This window comes from Lissotriton helveticus, chromosome 3_1 (assembly GCF_964261635.1).
Source record: "Lissotriton helveticus chromosome 3_1, aLisHel1.1, whole genome shotgun sequence".
NCBI lineage: Eukaryota > Metazoa > Chordata > Amphibia > Caudata > Salamandridae > Lissotriton > Lissotriton helveticus.
Window position 1 is genome coordinate 1,812,327,019 of NC_136061.1, and position 21,176 is coordinate 1,812,348,194.

General features: G+C 46.7%; 1 protein-coding gene across 1 annotated transcript in view; it reads right to left on the reverse strand.

The window, feature by feature from the left end:
- Positions 1 to 21,176, reverse strand: part of LDLRAP1 (low density lipoprotein receptor adaptor protein 1) — a 255,666-nt gene that overhangs the window by 140,620 nt on the left and 93,870 nt on the right. The window lies entirely within an intron of this gene.

Below are 21,176 nucleotides of genomic sequence, written 5' to 3' on the forward strand. Positions count from 1 at the left end.
GGCTGTAAAGACTCTCCCGAAGGACATTAAGTTAGAGCAGCGAGGTTAGCTTATAAACAGGCACTTTTAAACAGGAAAAATGAACTTAAAAAACATGCTTGGGAAGCATTAATTAAAGCTAGCGCCCTTCGTGATAACATCTCTTTCTGGAAAGAAGTTAACGCCCCGTTCTTTGTAGAAAGAAAGACTGACTCCCTGGAAATAGCTATAGCCGAGGACGTTTGGGTCAATTATTTCACGGTATTATATAAAAAAGATGAACTATTGGGGATAAACTATCGTGAAACCTCAATAAACAACCTTACTGATCCACAGTCCGAGGTAATACACCTCAGACACGTTTCCCTTGAACATAGTTTTTTCTCCAATAGAAGTCGAACAGGCCATATGTGAGCGCAAACTCAAAAGCTCCTGGTCCAGATGGCATCCCTATTGATCTATTCAAAGACAATATGGATCCTTGGGCCCCACTTCTCACAAATGTCCTAAATGCCTATAGCCAAGTAGGCTTTTCTGTTACGTGGCAAGAAGCCATTGTAATCCCAATTTTTAAAAAAGGTGACAGGCAGGACCCTAAATGCTATAGGACAATTTCCCTGCTCGACTCCTTGATGAAAGTAGCAGGGAGAGTTTCTTATTAAATTACAATCTTGGGCTAAATCCGAGAGGGGTCTTTCTAAAATTCAATACGGGTTCAAGAGTGGTTTGGGCACGGTTGAGCAGGGCTTGAACCTAGCTTTAATAACCAGTAAATATACGACGGCCAAAAATGGAAACTTGTAAATGACATTTGTCGATCTAAGCTCTGCTTTTGATTGGTTGAATCACAAATTGTTATGGACTACCTTAACTAAGTTAGGCTTAGATCCCCCCCATGTTGAATTTTATTAAGGAACTTTATAGAGGCGCAGGAGTGATGGTCCGCTATGGTAAAAGCGGTGAATGCACTAGGAAATTCCCTATAGAAAAGGGTGTTCGGCAAGGATGCATCCTTTTTTAATTTGTATATCAACGAAGTGGCAGACTTTTTAATTAACCTGGAAGTTGACTATCCTAAAATAAACGGCTCGTCGGTACCAATACTTTTATATGCCGACGATGCCGCAATAATGTCTCGAACCCAGGTGAGCCTCCAAAAGGCATTAACTGGATTTTCAACTTTCATGGGGTCCAGAGGTTTGAAGATGAACGTGGGAAAAACTTTCACCATGTGTTGTACCTCAAAGAAAAATCCAAAAATAGTCTGCAAAACCTTCGTTAATCAGTCCAAGATAGCCTTGACCAAAACATTTTCATATTTTAGGTATCACTTTTAATAACCGAGGAACCTGGACCACAGCTATAGCTACACGCAACCTGGCCTTCTCCCGCACCATTGGCGCGGTAAAACAATTTGCCAAACGTCTGGGAGGGAAACCCATAGACACACTGATTAAAATCTATGCAGCTAAATGTGTCTCGACTGCGACTTATGGTGCTGGAATATGGGGGACGGCTGATAATCCAACTAGCAGAAAATGCCTTTCAGATATTTGCTAGCTGTCCCAAGATCTATTTCCACTACCATTTGCCACAAATAACTAAATAGAGTGCATATCACAGATCTAATTAAGATAACACCTGTTATGCAGTGGCATAAGATATGGACTTCTGATGAGACTGCTTTTTAGCAGGGACGTGATCCAGGATTGCATGAATCAATCAGCGGCCAAGAAGATTATCTGGCTCCAATACGTTAATAAATTCATGAATTCCATTGGCCACCCAGAACTTTTTGCAACTCCGAGCTCATGTACATCAATATCGAAAAAAGTCCTAAAAGAAACTTGTCTTGAGCTGTTAGAAGACAGGCGGTGGTACCTGGATGGAAACAAGTCAACAATCCTCTCCCATCGTCGCATTCTACATGGTCCAGGTTTACACCCATACCTGGCCCCGGAAATTTCTAGTTATGCTAGAATGCTTCTAACCAGGATGAGAACTGACTGTTTTTACAGGTTGATAACATTTCCCACCCCAAATGACTGGTCTGTGTTACTAACAAAATGCCCTTGTGATGATATTTCCATTCAGTCGAATATCCACAGCATCCTTTTCTGTAAATATTATGAGTGGGGGAGAAAGAGGATCTTGCTACCCCTTTTAAGGCTGTGGGGCTTGCGACAATGCAGACCAGCACTAACTAGACTTTACATGTTACAAGACGAAGTTACTGTGGATGTAGCTGCTAAATATCTGAAATACGTGGTTAGAACCAGAGGCACTATGACTTAATGCTAGTACCGGACTACATTAAACTGTAGCTAACCGCATACTTAACTACATTTCTTCAGATTGCCTTTTTCTCAAGGTTTTTAAATGTTTTAGTATTTTTAATGTTTTCTTTTTATGTGCTTTTATGGTCTTTTTAACAAATACCGAATAAAGCTATCTTTGACTTGAGGTGGTTCCATCAAGGCCTATTTGGAATGATCCTTAAACCTGGAACAAAAGAGGAAGTCCTTGTTGTAGGATGTCCTGATGAAATTCAAATGCTTAAAGAAACCTTTCCCTCGGTTTTTAGTTGCGATTTAGGTCAAATTCATGGTTTTAAGCACAGAATTTTTAATGAGGTTCCGGTCCTGTAAAACACAAACTTAGAGGGGTACCCTACAGTGTGAGGAACGACCTGGAAAAAAAAATGTTGCAACTGTGAGAAAGGTGTTATTGAGCCTGCTATGGCTTTCTCCCCTGGTTGTTGCTCGGAAGAGGTGTGGTCAAGTCAGTGTGTGTGTTGATTTAAGATCTCTCAACGGAGATCTGGGTTGCCTCACATCCTCTTCCGAAAATCAATGATCTTTGCTTCTACTAAAGGGGCTAGGTTCTTTACCAAGCTCGACCCTGCCAGTGCTTACCACCAGGTTGACTTACATCTGGATTCCCGTCCCCTTACTGAGTTTGTGTCCCCTCTAGGCACGTTTCAGTACTGATGCATGCCTTTTGGCCTTGCATCAGCTGCGTCTGTATTCCATAGGGTGATGAATAACATTCTTAAGAGAGTTGACTGTGTATTAGTCTTCCAAGAGGATGTTCTCATTTTGGCAAAGGATGCTTCTTCGCATTATTCAATTCTACACAAAGTGTTAAGTTTGTTTCAGCAACATGGTGTTGTACTGAAACTAGAAAAATACAAAATTGTTTTGTACCGAAGTGAAGTACTTCCGTTATGTGCTCTCATGAAGGTGTTAAACCAAGACCTGGTCTCCTTGATGCCATTACTAATGCTTCTACTTCCACTGACAAAACTGGAGTCAAATCTCTACTTGGACTCTGAATAATCGAGATTTATTCCTCATTATGCCACAATACTTTGTTCCATTAATCTCCTCAAAAAAGGGACCACGTTTGTTTGGAGTGATGAGTGTGCATCTGCTTTTGGTAAAGTTAAAAATCTTCTTGGGAAAAGCTCAGTACTCAAGCATTTTGACCCCAGTTTACCATGCTGTTTGACTGTTGACACAAGTCCAGTAGGACTAGGTGCAACTGGCAAGTGGAGGATGGTCTTGAAGACTATAGGTTTTGCATCCAGAGTTTGAAGGTCTGCCGAGTTATTACTCAATACTCAGTTATTGCGAAAGAGCTGCAAGCCTGCTCCTGGGCATTTGAAAAGTTCCGCTTATAGGTAAAACGTTTTACTTCAAACTGTTCATAAGCCTCTTGTTAATCTCTTGGGTGGGAGTTTGAGTAAGTGTTGCACTCCCAGGATTAGGAGGCTGGTTACTAAACTGCTCCAGTACCAATTTGATGTCAGGCACATTTCTGGTGGAAAGAATGGGAGGGCGGATTTGGTCTCGTTATCCTGCCACTGAAATTCATGATGAGGATATTTCCTTTTTTGATCTTATCGAAGAGGATTGTGAAGATGGTCTTGTTGTAGGGGTGGATATTCCTGAATTTAAGTTTTGTTCTGAAGATGAATGGAGAACAGCATTTTGCAATGATTGTATCCTTCAAGAAGTTTGTAACCTTGTTAGGAATGGGTGGCCAAGAGAGAAAGTACTTTCCCCTTCACTGCAACCAAATTTCTAAAATGGAGGATGAGATTTCTTTAGAAGATGGGATTTTGTTGCGGAATGACAAACTTATTCCTCCACATGTATTCAGGAAAGGGATTATTGAAAGGGCCCATGAAGGACATTTTGTTTCTTCTTTTACTAAACATCGCATACGTGATACTTTTTGGTGGCCTGGAATGGATTCGGAGATTGAGGAGTTTGTTGTGAACTGTTGCGTTTGCAGGTCATCTGACAAATCCCTTAAAACTTCTGTTCCCTCCCCCCCCCTTACGCCTGTTGAGTGCCCAGACCGTCCCTGGGTTAAGCTTGGTGTGGAGTTCATGGGACCATATAATATGCTTTCTGGGGGTTCCAGATTTATTTTGGTTCTTGCCGACTGTGCCACAAAGTGGCCTGAGTACAAGCTTATCTGCTTACCAGCTGGTTGTGGACTCATTAAACCACCACCTTAAGATTATACCCAGGAAACTGCATCTGTCTACTTATTGGCTACATATGTATTGTGTTCACTGTTACATAACTACCAGTGTTAAACCTTTTTTTATGTGTGCGAGAGCATCGCTGTTTTTGATTGTTGTGAAGGTCTATGCAGATTTTCTTTTTGAACGGTTAAGGGGTCTTTTCCGTTCGCTCTTACGCACCATACCTTTACCTAGCCCTTGAGACACTTTCAACGTACACACCAGGTAGAGCACCCTCTTTATCGGAGACTTCTAAAAAAAAAAAACTCTAGCTGTATCTCGAAGCGAAAATCGTGTTTTGGCTCCGAGGTTCTAAGACCGGGTTACTCATAGTACGGCCCGCGGGCCAGTGGCGGCCCGGCAAGCCTTCTCTGGCGGCCCGCGGACCTTCCAGACATTGTACCCGAGTTTTTTTTTTTTTTGTTTGTTTTTTTAAAGAGTGTCTGCAAACAGAGCGCGACTCAGACTCTGCTGCTCTGTGGGTGCCGGGCGATTCTCACTGTAGTCAGAGTGGAGCTGCAGGGGCGTTGAGAGGTGAACAAAACCTCATTAACATGCCAATAGTCGTTTAAAAAAAGTGCTTGGGTGCGGCTGTGTGTGGAGATTGCGTGTGCGTGCCCAGTAAAGAAATGTTCTCAAATCGCTGCGCTTCTTTGCAGGTGGGCAGCAACACTTTGAAGCTGAACAGCATAGGAGACACGCCGTTTCCAAGACTGTTTTTAGGACTAAACGATGCGAGGCTTTTTCATTTGCGTCTGCTTGGATAGTTGGTGTTTACTTTGCAAGCGCCGGAACGCCTCAGCTTGCTTATTGATTTGATGCACCTGTTCCGTGTCCGTGCGTGGGTTTTTGAGTCTCTCTGGGGTCACTGTGCGAACGGGTGGCAGTGGTGCCCGCCAGTCATGACAGTAAATGGTAATGGCTCACAGAGGTTCCCGCCGCGAGGGGCACAGGGGGCGGCGGTCCGTGGCACAGGCTGATGCTGACAGCACAGGTACCGAGACTCCTGTTTTGCACTCTGTGACAACCAGGGGCGCTGCCTAGAGCCTCATCGGCTCTACCCTGTTCTGGGAGCACCAGGGACAGAGCAGATGCTCTTTAGAGGTCCAGCCATTCAGCACCGGTGCTCAGTGGCAGAGGTGATGGGGTCCAACAATGTCTGGGAACACCAGGGGCGTTGCGGAGTGTCCTGTGCTGCCCGCCTCTGCGTGCTCCAGGGACAGAGCCGAGGCTCTTGCAGCGCCCTGCTCTCAGCGTGAGTTTCACTGGCTTTAGGGACCCAGCGCCCGGTGTTTGGCAGCGCCAGAGATGGAGACATTGCTCTCAGAGTCCGTCAGCTCAGGTGTCCGGGTAGTGGAGACAGGTTGACGAGCCCTGTCTGTCTGTAAGGGCTCCAGGGAGAGAGCCGAGGCTCTCCGAGCGTCCTGATGTCCTCACCAGGGGTCTGGGGCAGCGACATAGGGTCCGGCAGTGCCTGGTGTTTGGTTGATTTTACATTTGATCGACGGCACGCCACATTCCGGTATTGCCGCAGGAACCATCTTCATCTCGGGGCAGCCTTTCCTATCAGTTGTACCTCTGGGATCAGTATACCCGAACCTAATATCAGCTGGCTCCAGTAGCGTTTATCAAGGAGTATCTATCCAACAAATATTACAGATATTTATCTGTTTGTGCAGATTTATCGACTGCAAATGCTTTTTTTAAAAAATCACTATCTCCATGCCATCCTAGTTGAGCATCGCCGTTTGAACGCATTTTAAAAAGACATTTTGCTGATACATCAAGGAAATCCCATTTATCTACACGCCCCATTTGTTCATGACACTTCATAAACAGGAATTCTTTCTTGACACAGATATATTGCTACCGTGTCACCTGTTTGAAGATAACATCTTTCATCTACCTACATGTAATCGTAACTTGCGGCTCCTGAAGAAGGCGTTCTCGCCGAAACGCGCGTCGAGTAATTTGGTTGCATTTTTTATTGTAGACACTGTATAATCTTGTCGGTGTCTTTTTATCTTGCAAATAGTGTATATTGTACTAATTTCTGTTATTGCTTGTCATATAATTTGAACACCCTGTTCTTTATATGATTTTTAATGTGTTAATTAAAATCATGATTATTTTTTATTAATGTTTATTCGTGAGTGTTTGCCTATTCCCTGTTCTATTTGGTCCAATTATCTGTGGTCTGCTGCTTTGATTGCCTAGGAAGTTTTTGTACACATATGTTTGGGGCGCTAGAGACAGAGCAGAGGCTCTCGCAGCGCCCTGCCCTCTGCATGAGTTTCACTGCCTTTAGGGATTCAGCGCCCGGTTTTGGGCAGCCGTGGCTCTCAAAGAGTCCGTCAGCTCAGGGGTACGGCCCGGTAATGAAGACAGGTGGTGGACGAGCCATAAGGCCCCCGAGGCACAATGCCGAGCCTCTCAGAGCGTCCTGGTGTCTGCACCAGGGGTCTGGGGGTAGCGACATGGGGTTTGGGACGCTAGAGTGAGTGAGGGAGACAGAGGGAGGGAGACAGAGTGAGGGAGACAGAGTGAGGGAGACAGAGTGAGGGAGACAGAGTGAGGGAGACAGAGTGAGGGAGACAGAGTGAGGGAGACAGAGTGAGGGAGACAGAGTGAGGGAGACAGAGTGAGGGAGACAGAGTGAGGGAGACAGAGTGAGGGAGACAGAGTGAGGGAGACAGAGTGAGGGAGACAGAGTGAGGGAGACAGAGTGAGGGAGACAGAGTGAGGGAGACAGAGTGAGGGAGACAGAGTGAGGGAGACAGAGTGAGGGAGACAGAGTGAGGGAGACAGAGTGAGGGAGACAGAGTGAGGGAGACAGAGTGAGGGAGACAGAGTGAGGGAGACAGAGTGAGGGAGACAGAGTGAGGGAGACAGAGTGAGGGAGACAGAGTGAGGGAGACAGAGTGAGGGAGACAGAGTGAGGGAGACAGAGTGAGGGAGACAGAGTGAGGGAGACAGAGTGAGGGAGACAGAGTGAGGGAGACAGAGTGAGGGAGACAGAGTGAGGGAGACAGAGTGAGGGAGACAGAGTGAGGGAGACAGAGTGAGGGAGACAGAGTGAGGGAGACAGAGTGAGGGAGACAGAGTGAGGGAGACAGAGTGAGGGAGACAGAGTGAGGGAGACAGAGTGAGGGAGACAGAGTGAGGGAGACAGAGTGAGGGAGACAGAGTGAGGGAGACAGAGTGAGGGAGACAGAGTGAGGGAGACAGAGTGAGGGAGACAGAGTGAGGGAGACAGAGTGAGGGAGACAGAGTGAGGGAGACAGAGTGAGGGAGACAGAGTGAGGGAGACAGAGTGAGGGAGACAGAGTGAGGGAGACAGAGTGAGGGAGACAGAGTGAGGGAGACAGAGTGAGGGAGACAGAGTGAGGGAGACAGAGTGAGGGAGACAGAGTGAGGGAGACAGAGTGAGGGAGACAGAGTGAGGGAGACAGAGTGAGGGAGACAGAGTGAGGGAGACAGAGTGAGGGAGACAGAGTGAGGGAGACAGAGTGAGGGAGACAGAGTGAGGGAGACAGAGTGAGGGAGACAGAGTGAGGGAGACAGAGTGAGGGAGACAGAGTGAGGGAGACAGAGTGAGGGAGACAGAGTGAGGGAGACAGAGTGAGGGAGACAGAGTGAGGGAGACAGAGTGAGGGAGACAGAGTGAGGGAGACAGAGTGAGGGAGACAGAGTGAGGGAGACAGAGTGAGGGAGACAGAGTGAGGGAGACAGAGTGAGGGAGACAGAGTGAGGGAGACAGAGTGAGGGAGACAGAGTGAGGGAGACAGAGTGAGGGAGACAGAGTGAGGGAGACAGAGTGAGGGAGACAGAGTGAGGGAGACAGAGTGAGGGAGACAGAGTGAGGGAGACAGAGTGAGGGAGACAGAGTGAGGGAGACAGAGTGAGGGAGACAGAGTGAGGGAGACAGAGTGAGGGAGACAGAGTGAGGGAGACAGAGTGAGGGAGACAGAGTGAGGGAGACAGAGTGAGGGAGACAGAGTGAGGGAGACAGAGTGAGGGAGACAGAGTGAGGGAGACAGAGTGAGGGAGACAGAGTGAGGGAGACAGAGTGAGGGAGACAGAGTGAGGGAGACAGAGTGAGGGAGACAGAGTGAGGGAGACAGAGTGAGGGAGACAGAGTGAGGGAGACAGAGTGAGGGAGACAGAGTGAGGGAGACAGAGTGAGGGAGACAGAGTGAGGGAGACAGAGTGAGGGAGACAGAGTGAGGGAGACAGAGTGAGGGAGACAGAGTGAGGGAGACAGAGTGAGGGAGACAGAGTGAGGGAGACAGAGTGAGGGAGACAGAGTGAGGGAGACAGAGTGAGGGAGACAGAGTGAGGGAGACAGAGTGAGGGAGACAGAGTGAGGGAGACAGAGTGAGGGAGACAGAGTGAGGGAGACAGAGTGAGGGAGACAGAGTGAGGGAGACAGAGTGAGGGAGACAGAGTGAGGGAGACAGAGTGAGGGAGACAGAGTGAGGGAGACAGAGTGAGGGAGACAGAGTGAGGGAGACAGAGTGAGGGAGACAGAGTGAGGGAGACAGAGTGAGGGAGACAGAGTGAGGGAGACAGAGTGAGGGAGACAGAGTGAGGGAGACAGAGTGAGGGAGACAGAGTGAGGGAGACAGAGTGAGGGAGACAGAGTGAGGGAGACAGAGTGAGGGAGACAGAGTGAGGGAGACAGAGTGAGGGAGACAGAGTGAGGGAGACAGAGTGAGGGAGACAGAGTGAGGGAGACAGAGTGAGGGAGACAGAGTGAGGGAGACAGAGTGAGGGAGACAGAGTGAGGGAGACAGAGTGAGGGAGACAGAGTGAGGGAGACAGAGTGAGGGAGACAGAGTGAGGGAGACAGAGTGAGGGAGACAGAGTGAGGGAGACAGAGTGAGGGAGACAGAGTGAGGGAGACAGAGTGAGGGAGACAGAGTGAGGGAGACAGAGTGAGGGAGACAGAGTGAGGGAGACAGAGTGAGGGAGACAGAGTGAGGGAGACAGAGTGAGGGAGACAGAGTGAGGGAGACAGAGTGAGGGAGACAGAGTGAGGGAGACAGAGTGAGGGAGACAGAGTGAGGGAGACAGAGTGAGGGAGACAGAGTGAGGGAGACAGAGTGAGGGAGACAGAGTGAGGGAGACAGAGTGAGGGAGACAGAGTGAGGGAGACAGAGTGAGGGAGACAGAGTGAGGGAGACAGAGTGAGGGAGACAGAGTGAGGGAGACAGAGTGAGGGAGACAGAGTGAGGGAGACAGAGTGAGGGAGACAGAGTGAGGGAGACAGAGTGAGGGAGACAGAGTGAGGGAGACAGAGTGAGGGAGACAGAGTGAGGGAGACAGAGTGAGGGAGACAGAGTGAGGGAGACAGAGTGAGGGAGACAGAGTGAGGGAGACAGAGTGAGGGAGACAGAGTGAGGGAGACAGAGTGAGGGAGACAGAGTGAGGGAGACAGAGTGAGGGAGACAGAGTGAGGGAGACAGAGTGAGGGAGACAGAGTGAGGGAGACAGAGTGAGGGAGACAGAGTGAGGGAGACAGAGTGAGGGAGACAGAGTGAGGGAGACAGAGTGAGGGAGACAGAGTGAGGGAGACAGAGTGAGGGAGACAGAGTGAGGGAGACAGAGTGAGGGAGACAGAGTGAGGGAGACAGAGTGAGGGAGACAGAGTGAGGGAGACAGAGTGAGGGAGACAGAGTGAGGGAGACAGAGTGAGGGAGACAGAGTGAGGGAGACAGAGTGAGGGAGACAGAGTGAGGGAGACAGAGTGAGGGAGACAGAGTGAGGGAGACAGAGTGAGGGAGACAGAGTGAGGGAGACAGAGTGAGGGAGACAGAGTGAGGGAGACAGAGTGAGGGAGACAGAGTGAGGGAGACAGAGTGAGGGAGACAGAGTGAGGGAGACAGAGTGAGGGAGACAGAGTGAGGGAGACAGAGTGAGGGAGACAGAGTGAGGGAGACAGAGTGAGGGAGACAGAGTGAGGGAGACAGAGTGAGGGAGACAGAGTGAGGGAGACAGAGTGAGGGAGACAGAGTGAGGGAGACAGAGTGAGGGAGACAGAGTGAGGGAGACAGAGTGAGGGAGACAGAGTGAGGGAGACAGAGTGAGGGAGACAGAGTGAGGGAGACAGAGTGAGGGAGACAGAGTGAGGGAGACAGAGTGAGGGAGACAGAGTGAGGGAGACAGAGTGAGGGAGACAGAGTGAGGGAGACAGAGTGAGGGAGACAGAGTGAGGGAGACAGAGTGAGGGAGACAGAGTGAGGGAGACAGAGTGAGGGAGACAGAGTGAGGGAGACAGAGTGAGGGAGACAGAGTGAGGGAGACAGAGTGAGGGAGACAGAGTGAGGGAGACAGAGTGAGGGAGACAGAGTGAGGGAGACAGAGTGAGGGAGACAGAGTGAGGGAGACAGAGTGAGGGAGACAGAGTGAGGGAGACAGAGTGAGGGAGACAGAGTGAGGGAGACAGAGTGAGGGAGACAGAGTGAGGGAGACAGAGTGAGGGAGACAGAGTGAGGGAGACAGAGTGAGGGAGACAGAGTGAGGGAGACAGAGTGAGGGAGACAGAGTGAGGGAGACAGAGTGAGGGAGACAGAGTGAGGGAGACAGAGTGAGGGAGACAGAGTGAGGGAGACAGAGTGAGGGAGACAGAGTGAGGGAGACAGAGTGAGGGAGACAGAGTGAGGGAGACAGAGTGAGGGAGACAGAGTGAGGGAGACAGAGTGAGGGAGACAGAGTGAGGGAGACAGAGTGAGGGAGACAGAGTGAGGGAGACAGAGTGAGGGAGACAGAGTGAGGGAGACAGAGTGAGGGAGACAGAGTGAGGGAGACAGAGTGAGGGAGACAGAGTGAGGGAGACAGAGTGAGGGAGACAGAGTGAGGGAGACAGAGTGAGGGAGACAGAGTGAGGGAGACAGAGTGAGGGAGACAGAGTGAGGGAGACAGTCAGGGTGAGTGAGACAGAGGAAGAGAGGGAGTGAGACAGTCAGGGTGAGTGAGACAGGAAGAGAGGGAGTGACAGTCAGAGTGAATGAGACAGAGGGAGAGATGGAGTGAGAGAGTCGGAGTGAGTGAGACAGAGACAGAGGGAGGGAGGGAGAAAGAGAGGGAGAGACTAAAGAGAGGGAGAGACTAAAGAGAGAGAGATGTGTGTATGCCGGGTCTGGTGGGTCAGTGGACAAAGGCGTCCACTGCAGGGACCTGTGATCAACCTCATGGTCACAGGTTCTTTGCTCTAGCCCTGCCCCCTTCCCCACTGACTCCGCCCCCACCGGTGCGGCCCTCGGACACAAACCACACTGTAAATTTGGCCCCGAGAGAAAGTTTGTGAGTGCCCATGTTCTAAGACATCAATCCTTAAGATTTTATTTTAACACTATCACCAACCTTACCATGTCAATAAAAAGGTTAAAGCAAATTTGGTCCACTGGCCAAAGTAATTAAGTTGGTGGGAAATGCTGTTCAGGTTGAATAGGGTTTTGCTGTTACCCAAGCAAGGTTGCCAAAGTTCAAGGTTCTATTCCTCATCTATCCTCCAGGAGTTACTCCTGTTAATACAGAATCAGTCCAAGGGAATACCAGGAGGAGTTCCTGGGTCATTGTCAAACCCACAAGATATAGAGTTTATTTTTTTTTTGTTGAAGAAGAAGGGAATGTAATAATCTGTGTTGGGTTTCCTTCAACTTAAGGTTCTCATTTTCATTATATCTTATTATATGTGTTAACTAGTTCTTGTAATGACTTCGTACCTTTTGGCATGTTTCTTGATGCCTAGTAACATTAGATTTATATTGTTCACCCTTGAGTTGGTGTCTGTTAGAGCTGGCTGCCTTCTAGCTGACTCCTCTTCCACGTAGCCTATAATAAATATACTCAAGACATCACCAGTTTCCTGCCTCATTACTACAGCTGCCCAATTCCAACATGGAAAACTGGCCGAGCTGACTTTAGCCAAACTAAAAAGGAAGGCTGGCTTCACCTTTGTAGAAAAGAAAATATAAATTGTTTTACAGTAGCCAGACGTACAGATTGACAATACACAGTACACCGATTGTGTCCTGCACAGGGTTAGCAGTCCAGATTCATCTACTAAAGAACTAGAGTGCTGACCTAGCTTACAAAACGTGTGAGCCCTGGGAGACATGTAGACAGCAAATAACTAACTATGAGTGCTGATTTCTTGGTTATTGATGAGAAAAAAAGTGAAACAGCAATGGAAGTTATGCTAAGTATCAAGGCCTATGGAATTCACAGCACTTCCTAAACTGCAGGCTGGCGAAACATTCAGTTAAATGACATTTGAAAACTACTGGCTTTGAAGTCAAAATATAAGTTTATAGTCTCGTTTTTTTGTTGTGGTTTTATTTTAAAGGGAATCGACTTGGCAGTTCAGGCTGCGCAGTTCCTAATGGATCAACCCAGATTTGCATATGGCCCGAGTAATTACCAGTGGCTAAGACCATTTAAAGTGTTCCCCACCCATCACTTTTACTTCATGTGGTGGAAACACAGCTTTGGAAATTCAAAAGCAGGAAAATAAACATTTACTGTGAGTAATAAAATGTGGGTGGCATGTGGGACACGCATCTCTGCATTTCCTGTTTTTAGGAGGATAGGGCGAGTGTACTACACTGCACAAGGACATGTACTTCGGCACAATCTGTAAAACCAGTGCATCAGTGAAGTGCATTAAAAAACAAGCATTGCCATAACCAATAGGTCTCGTCTTTGGGACCTTTTAAGTGTTTAGTTAATCAGCACAATATCCTTGATACAACAACATCAACGGATGCATGCATGGCTAAACAATTATATGGTGCCAAAGGCGAGGCCTATTTGCTATGCCAATGCTGGTTAATGTTGCACTAGGACTAGCACTTGCTAAGATGCATTTTCCATATTAAATAACTTGGAAATCTCTATCATTATTCACTTTTATTACAGAGATTCGAGAGGAGGTTACTGAAAATGATCGCATTTTTCAGCCTATTGTTCTTGTATTTGTGCTGTTGTCAGTGCTTAATTTGTTTAATAATAAGTGGCAGGACCCTAGTCAGGAGGCCACTTAAGTTTGCACTACCCATTGCCGCTGTCAGTTCTGACAGTTCCAGTAACACAATAACTGTCACACTCCTACAAGTGAGGCAAATCTGAATTCCAGGCTCCAAGCTAAATAAAAAATGGCTTTGGCACCAGGTATTAGTCATTCATAGACTAGATTTAATTAATGAACACTTGTTGTGTTTGCAGCAAAATGAAATAAACAGCACCACCATATGGCTGGCTGACTGTCATAAGTGCCGGTGCTGACAATTGTGTTGTGCCGAGCCCTGGAAACCACCTGCTCAAATTAAGACTGGCTGTTGTATTCTGTTATTGTGTTACGCAGATTCATTCACAGACGTCAACATCTGATATAGTCTGGGACCAAAACACCACATTATATTAGTGCAAGTGAAAAACAGCGGGATAGCAAATCCATAGTGGCAGCATACCACCAAACCAACTCTTCAAAGTTTCAGGACCGCAATCAGCCTAAAACTAAGTCATAGTGTAGACCATGCTTTAAAATACTGCTAACCAAACTGACCATGTGATCAAGCCATATATGCCTAAACAAGAGCCATTTGGAGCATCTATGAACCTTGCACAGGGGAGGTGATGTGGCCTAATAGCTAGAGCTGCAGACATTGAAACTGGGGAACCAGGTTCTAATCTAAGCATTGGCCCAACATCCTACGATTCCGGGCAAATCACGTTCCTGAAAAAATGGAATATGGCCTTATGTAAACTAATCTGGATTTCGTTGAAAAGTGCTCCAATAGCCTTAGGCTTAGTTTGCGATATATTAAAAAAACTGCAAGTCTCACATACACCCACACACTTTACTGCCACTTTAAACTATGCATAAACTCACCCATCTCCGTAGATTTGCAGCATGAGATTATGATGCTAGGCACAGCCTTGCTACTGTTAGAAATGTTGAGAGCCACCACTGACTGCAACTCAGATCAGTGTGTAAGAAACCAGGCGCTCCAGCACTATGGTTGGTGTACCACAGCACTGTCATCCTTGACCATCATTGAGGTGATCCTACCTGGTCTTGGACCAGCCCTCTCAGAAGACTCAAACATGCATGTTAACTGGATGATCCACAATATGCCCCATACATCATTCACAGCGTGAGATGCTAGAAAAAGCGGGATATTGGGAACAAGTCCATTAATTTGGATAACCCAGCATGCACTGGGAAATGTGAGTATGTAGGTCTGTCCTGTTAGAGGCACAGTATATTTGTAATTTGTCATTTTGTTTTTATCTGTGAACTGAATACTATATTAGTGCACATTAAGACACACTAATATCTTGTTTTATTCAAAATCTAGTTTCATTGCGCTTTTAGTAACATGTGGCATCATATCCCAGCTCCATGGCACACATAGTATAGTCCTCTGATGGATGACCAGATGAGAAAACCCTTGGGACTGGAACCTGCAACCAGCAAGTTACTCAGTTTGCATGCAGTGAATACACAAATGTTCTTAGCTTCTCTGCGGCTGCATACTAAAAGCACAGGAGGCTAGCCACCCACTTATTGAACTCTGAGAGGTTGGGCAGTCTGTGGAAGACTAAGGGCTTCGATAGATGGGACCTTATTGGAATTACCCGGATAAAGGATGTGTGGGGGAAAGACTCAGTGCATACGTTTGAGTCCCTTGTAAAGCAGTATAGTCTACACCAGTATGAATACTTTCGATATCTGCAGGTGAGACATGCTCTCACCACCCAGGTCTCCAAAGGCACGGAACTCCCGGAGGCATCTCCTCTTGAGGACCGTGTACTGGATGGGCATATTCCGGAGAAAACCATTTCGTTGATATATCGGAAATTGGTTAACAACTCCAAAAACCCATTGGTGAGGATTAGAGCTCAGTGGAGTGCGGATGGGCTAGAACTTGAGGAGGATTGGACGGAGGCGGTGTCGTCCCCAAAGGTAGTCGCTATCCAGATGCGGCTCAGATTGGTGCAGCTGAAGATATTGCATAGTGGTACAAAAGGGAGTGGTGATGGACGGAGCATCTGAACCAATCAAACACTCCAACCCAGTCAACAGATCTGGGTTTAATCCATCACCGTTCTTTAGCCCACTCTGCCACCCCAGTTCAGACATGGCCATATGCAAATCAGTCCGACCCTGTGCCTCATGGGAACAGTCCAGCCCGAACTGCCCAGCCATGCCTTCCCTGGACCGGAAACAAGCTTCAGAGGACCGGTTTCTGGCATTTCAGCAGTCTTCAGCCCGGCTTGCTTGAATCCAGTGGCAAAGTGAGGAAGGGACTCACGTCTGAGCATACCCTGTCAACTTATGGCGAACAAAGTGGTACCGCTTTAGGAATGCGGTGACTCGAATCTATACTTTAGATTTGAAAGAGTTGGCTGCAGGTGCATTTACCAACGAGGTAATGAACTTTAGTCATACCAGTCCACCATCATTCACATACGTGCTGACATTAACAACCCCGTGCTCCGCAGTTACTCTACAAAATGTTTACCGTGGAGAGGGTGGCATGCTTTATGCGCCAACGAGCCGCCATTCTAGTATTACCCAATTGTATCCAAGACAGCCCAGACATAAGAGGGGAAAGTGTTTTGCTGTGGCGCAGGTCGCACAGTGGTCACGAGTAAAATACTTTTATCTTGCCTACACTCCAACCACGAGGCCAGAGACCATTTCACAGTCACAAAGGCAGGTGAGCCTCTCGAGATTAATACCTTAATTATGTGTCTTCGCTTTTGAGTCAACCATGATAGGTCTTCCCTCACGTTCAAACTGTTCAGCACCTGCATATATTGAAGCCACTTCTGCCAGTGTCTCTCCTTCGAAGAGATTAATTTGCCTCATTGTAAAGAAATCAATTTTGGCGCAAGGTTGGGAGGGGGGGGATCGCATTAATACTTCAGGTGCATATATAATTTCATAATATGCTCTGCAGTCGGACGATCTGTCCAGAGGTGATAAGGCATAATTTGAACTGCAATGAACTGAACGCTGGCCTGGAATTTCCAGAGGGGTAATTACAGGAGAAATGGTCGCCTTCTAAAGCCGTTCGCTAACAATCCTATTTTGTTTGTGAGTTCTAGGTCTCGACTCTGAAAAACCGGAGCTCTGCACATGGCTATTACCGCCCTTGTGGCAGAGGGAAGAAAGTGAGTCAGGGAAATGGAGCGCTAGAGCAGTTGCCACAGTGTGCGACTGCCGTTACTTCCCTCATCCTCGCCAGAGTCATAAGAAGTGAGAAAACGCTTCTTTTGATATCACTAAACTATTATGTGGGCCTGCAAGAAAGATGGTTTTGCTGCGGAGTTAGAGCCCCTCCAAATCTGCCACTACACTGCTGGAGGGTGCAGTGAAGTAACAAACTAATCTAAGTGAGACAGCTGCCACTGCACACCTTTCCACATGGGAAGTTCTTTGCCAGCTTGCAAGCCCCCCACACAGAAAACCCAAACCTAGGCTCAAAGCCTTCAAGATCAGTGCATAATTGTCGAAGGAACATTAAGCTCATTCAGTACCTAGCTGAAAGGCCCAGGGTAGGTAGAGCCATAAGCCAAGATAAAAGATTTTCCAGTGACCATATGCTTCTTGGGATCTAAAGGAGTTTGAGACCGGTTAAATTTTGGATGTTAGTGTGGACTATGAATTTTCTTTCCACCAAAGACAGTCATCGTTTTATGAAAGTTTCTGTGGAGGCAAGAAAAACATTTTCACAATTGAAAATGCTTTGTAATTTCTCAACTGCAGTCCAGGGTGTAGGAACAGCCCACTTAAATCAGCATCAAGTTCCAAGTCAAAAAACGAACCAGCACTGCAAAACTACCTCCCTGCCCAGTCTTCAATTACTCAAACTATGACATACCCATTGCGATACTGCCTCGTTCCAAATTATCCATTACACATACTCACCTTCACACCCCTCCCCGCTTTCCAGAGTACTACACCGATAGATTAAAAAAATGTTTAGCACAGTGTGTGGCGACTTTGGTTCTTGTATGGGAGGCAGTAGGGAGAAATTCTGTAGAAAGAAATCCCAAGTTCTGCTGCCCAGACCAGCTTTCCCCAAGTAGGTAGACTAAGCAGCTGTTTATATCCAATGCGGTCATTTGTGCCATTTGTTAATCAGCAGTTTGGACTTGGATCAAACGTAGCCTGTAGACTGCACGAGAGGCATCCTAATCCCAGTTGTTCCCATAGAGCCAAAACTGCGGTCCTTCCCACTGCCAAATAAATGGTTCAAGCACCTCCAATTTCCATATTAACAATCTAATCTGCTCTGTGCCTTTAGAATCCAGAGAGATAGCAATCAAGTAAGAGAGGGCATAACCAGAGGTAAAAAGCCAGCTTAAAGGGTAATGAAAAATGTGCCTCCCACCCACTACACATTTTAGACAAGCATTTGCAATGCAATAGGTCTCGAATTACTGCACGTTTGAGCTATTCGTGTTGCTAATAATGCCACGCCAATAGCTCCAACATTCAGTACTGCGAGAGCTATTGCTAATAACGCCACGCCAATAGCTCCAACATTCAGTACTGCGAGAGCTATTGCTAATAATGCCACGCCAATAGCTCCAACATTCAGTACTGCGAGAGCTATTGCACTGCAAAGCAATCATGGGACCAGCGCTTTAGCTTTCAAGATCTTAAGTTAAGGGTACCTCAATTACTTCAAGTAAAGAAATAGGAAAATAATTATCCCATTTCTTTACTTTTGAAGCAATCGTAGCACCTGTGGTTTAGCTTTAGATCTTTAAAGCTAATGTGTGGGTGCTGCCATTGGAACAAAAAGTAAATAAACAGAAAAAAAGGCATGCTGCTAAATTCGGAGCCGCTAGTAGCAAAAGAAAGGCGTGGTCATTATTCCAGCTGAGGAGTGCCGCGCTACGTACATAAAAAGAAAATTGAGCTGCAGGAGAGCGTGTCCAGCCTGCAACAGCAGGCATTAGAAAGCCTTTTAAGAAAATAGCCCTCCAAGGCTGAAATTAAAATGTGCCAAGTAACAGACGTAATGGGGGTGTCCTCATGGGAGGTTACAAGAATAGAAGAGATGATACTAAGGAGGGACTACTAAACCTATTGACCAATGAAAAGCCACCATTTACAAAGGCAAGTGACAGGAGCCAATCAAAAAGATAAGCAGAATGTGGATGGAGCTTCATGCCCATATCCAGACTACAGCATGTCTTGAAGAGGCAGTGCAAGCACTGCCTAGGTAAGACCTAGAATATTTATGACTAACTTAGAGCTCCGAGGCACCGTACCTTCAGAGCGAATTTCACCAACATGTGACTGTGCTACTATGAGTAGTCAAAGAAAGACATGAACACGTCCATAGGTCAGACAATCATTCAAATGTTTGTAGGTAAGAAGAAGGGGAAATGGAGGCAAAGGGTGCCGTCAGTGCTTAGTTTTCAAAAAATACACGCACTTGAGCCCTCAAGGCCACAGCAGCTTGAACCACCCGTTGCCCCTGCCAGAGCTGCCCAGGGCCTCACCAACACTACTAATCACAAACTTAAAGTGTGACAACTCCAGGCCCCTAAAGCTATACAGAACAGCTCTGGGTAGTAGGTATTAGTTATTTTTTACTGTGTATTGAATATGCAGCTGTTGTGCTCATCTCTAAGTGAGACTGACAGCGCCACCGTGTGACCGACTGTCATAAGTTCCCATGTTAAAGAGCTTTGTTCTCAGGAAACAACTGGCTCAAATTAAGCACTTCCGTGAAAGAGGAAGTTGATCCTCCCCCTCTTCAGCACCCATTGCAACCAGGACCAGTGCAAACAACTTGTACCTACAGGACCATAAAGTTGCCCTTTTTGATCATGTTACCTGTTAGAGCCTTTCAAAAACACAGGCGGAATTCCAACTTACTCCTCATTTTGTTGGGATAATGCCTACAACTTATTAGAAAAGAAAGGCGGGCCGGGGAGGGAAAGCAGCACATTTATCTGTTAGACATAGCTGCTTTTTCAGACCTCTACCTCGATTCTTCAGGTAGAGACGGTCATCAAAATTGACCCACATGTTTTACTGCCCAAGAAAAATCGAGCAGTGCTGCCCCTACTGGCTGCCAACTTTTGTGCTACCCTCTCCCAAGTGCTGTCTTTTGGCTAGCATTTACTTGCTCCTGCCTGGCCTTTGGGCACCCGTTTGGGAAAGGTGCAGTTTTGCTTCCTGCACCAACTTACCCCACTCAGGCCTTTCCCCTCCTTATGGCTCCTGTGCCTTCGGACATGCTGCGCATACCAGCTCTCCACACTAAAGTCAGGCTCAGTTTGATTTCATACAGCCATTGGTCATCGACAGCCCAACATCAGAGACCACAAAAATAAGTACAGTAAAACAAGCCTCTAACTCCATGATCTCTTGCCACTCTTGGGCTCTAGAAAACAGTGGTTCATCACAGAAAATAGTTGATGCTTTTCTCCATCTCAAAATGCACTCGCAAAGCCAATCTGTCTGGCATTGACTGCCAGGCACCTGGCCTAGTCAATGCTTGCTTTGCCCTGGATTTTCTAAAACATTGTGGGAGCTAGTGTGACTTCACCAATATAATACGAGATAAAGTACCCTCCGACATACATTCGAAGGATATTTCAAGTCACCGCGAAGGTCCAGAACCATATAGAGAACAAAGTCGATGGCAGGGTTCCTTTCTAAGGTTACAGAACTCCGAGGTGATTTGCAACATCTGTATAATGTATGGCAGGGGTACTGATCCAAAACACATGGTCACACCGTCACCTTTCCCACAGAGCACTTAAATCCTTGGTGCATCTTTCATATGAGAGACCAGGTTTGCAAAGAAAAAAAGTAAAAAAAATAATCTAGTCAGCAATTAAACACATGAAAAAAAAGCTGTTTGATTCTATTATCTTTATGCAACCAGCATCTTTTTAAAAACGGAAAAGGTGCAGTAGCTTAGAATGTGTAAAAATGTGCAGAGACAATCTACCTTTTATACAATTACCCAAGAAGTGGAAAAAAATAAACAAACTGCTCCTTTAATGATGCTTTGTGACCAGACCTGCACTTACCTTTGGTTGATGGATCTGGCAGCAGGCATTGTGACGTAAGAACTAAACTGTAAAAGGTAATTACAGATGGGGCCACGTAATTTCCTCATAAAACGGCAGCTGGCTGGTCACAAGCGACCATTTATAAAGAAATTAAAGCCCGGTCTTTCAATTCGGGTTTTAATAAAGGGACTGCAGAATCCCAAGCATTATAAACAGGGTACATTATTTTATGTTTTTTGTTGACTTTTCCGACTATTTAACCATCATTTTTTGCTAATGTTAATTGTAAGTATCCATATATTTTCTGGTGGCTGTGAAAAAAAGTAGCTGAAAATACCATATTTCTAATCTATTTAACCGATAAACAGGTTTCAATTATATGAACACCCATAAATAAATCAATACACTTGTATGAAAGCATGCCAATTTTAGTATTACCTTGCACGTATCCGTTAGTCTCTTTACTAAAATCCTTTTTTACCCCTCGTCCAATCAATTCGCACAACATGGTCTTGTCAGTCGACAACTGCATATAGAATCACTCTACTACTATTTGATTCAGACCTCGCTTGAGGTCAACAACTACAGATACATTAAATGA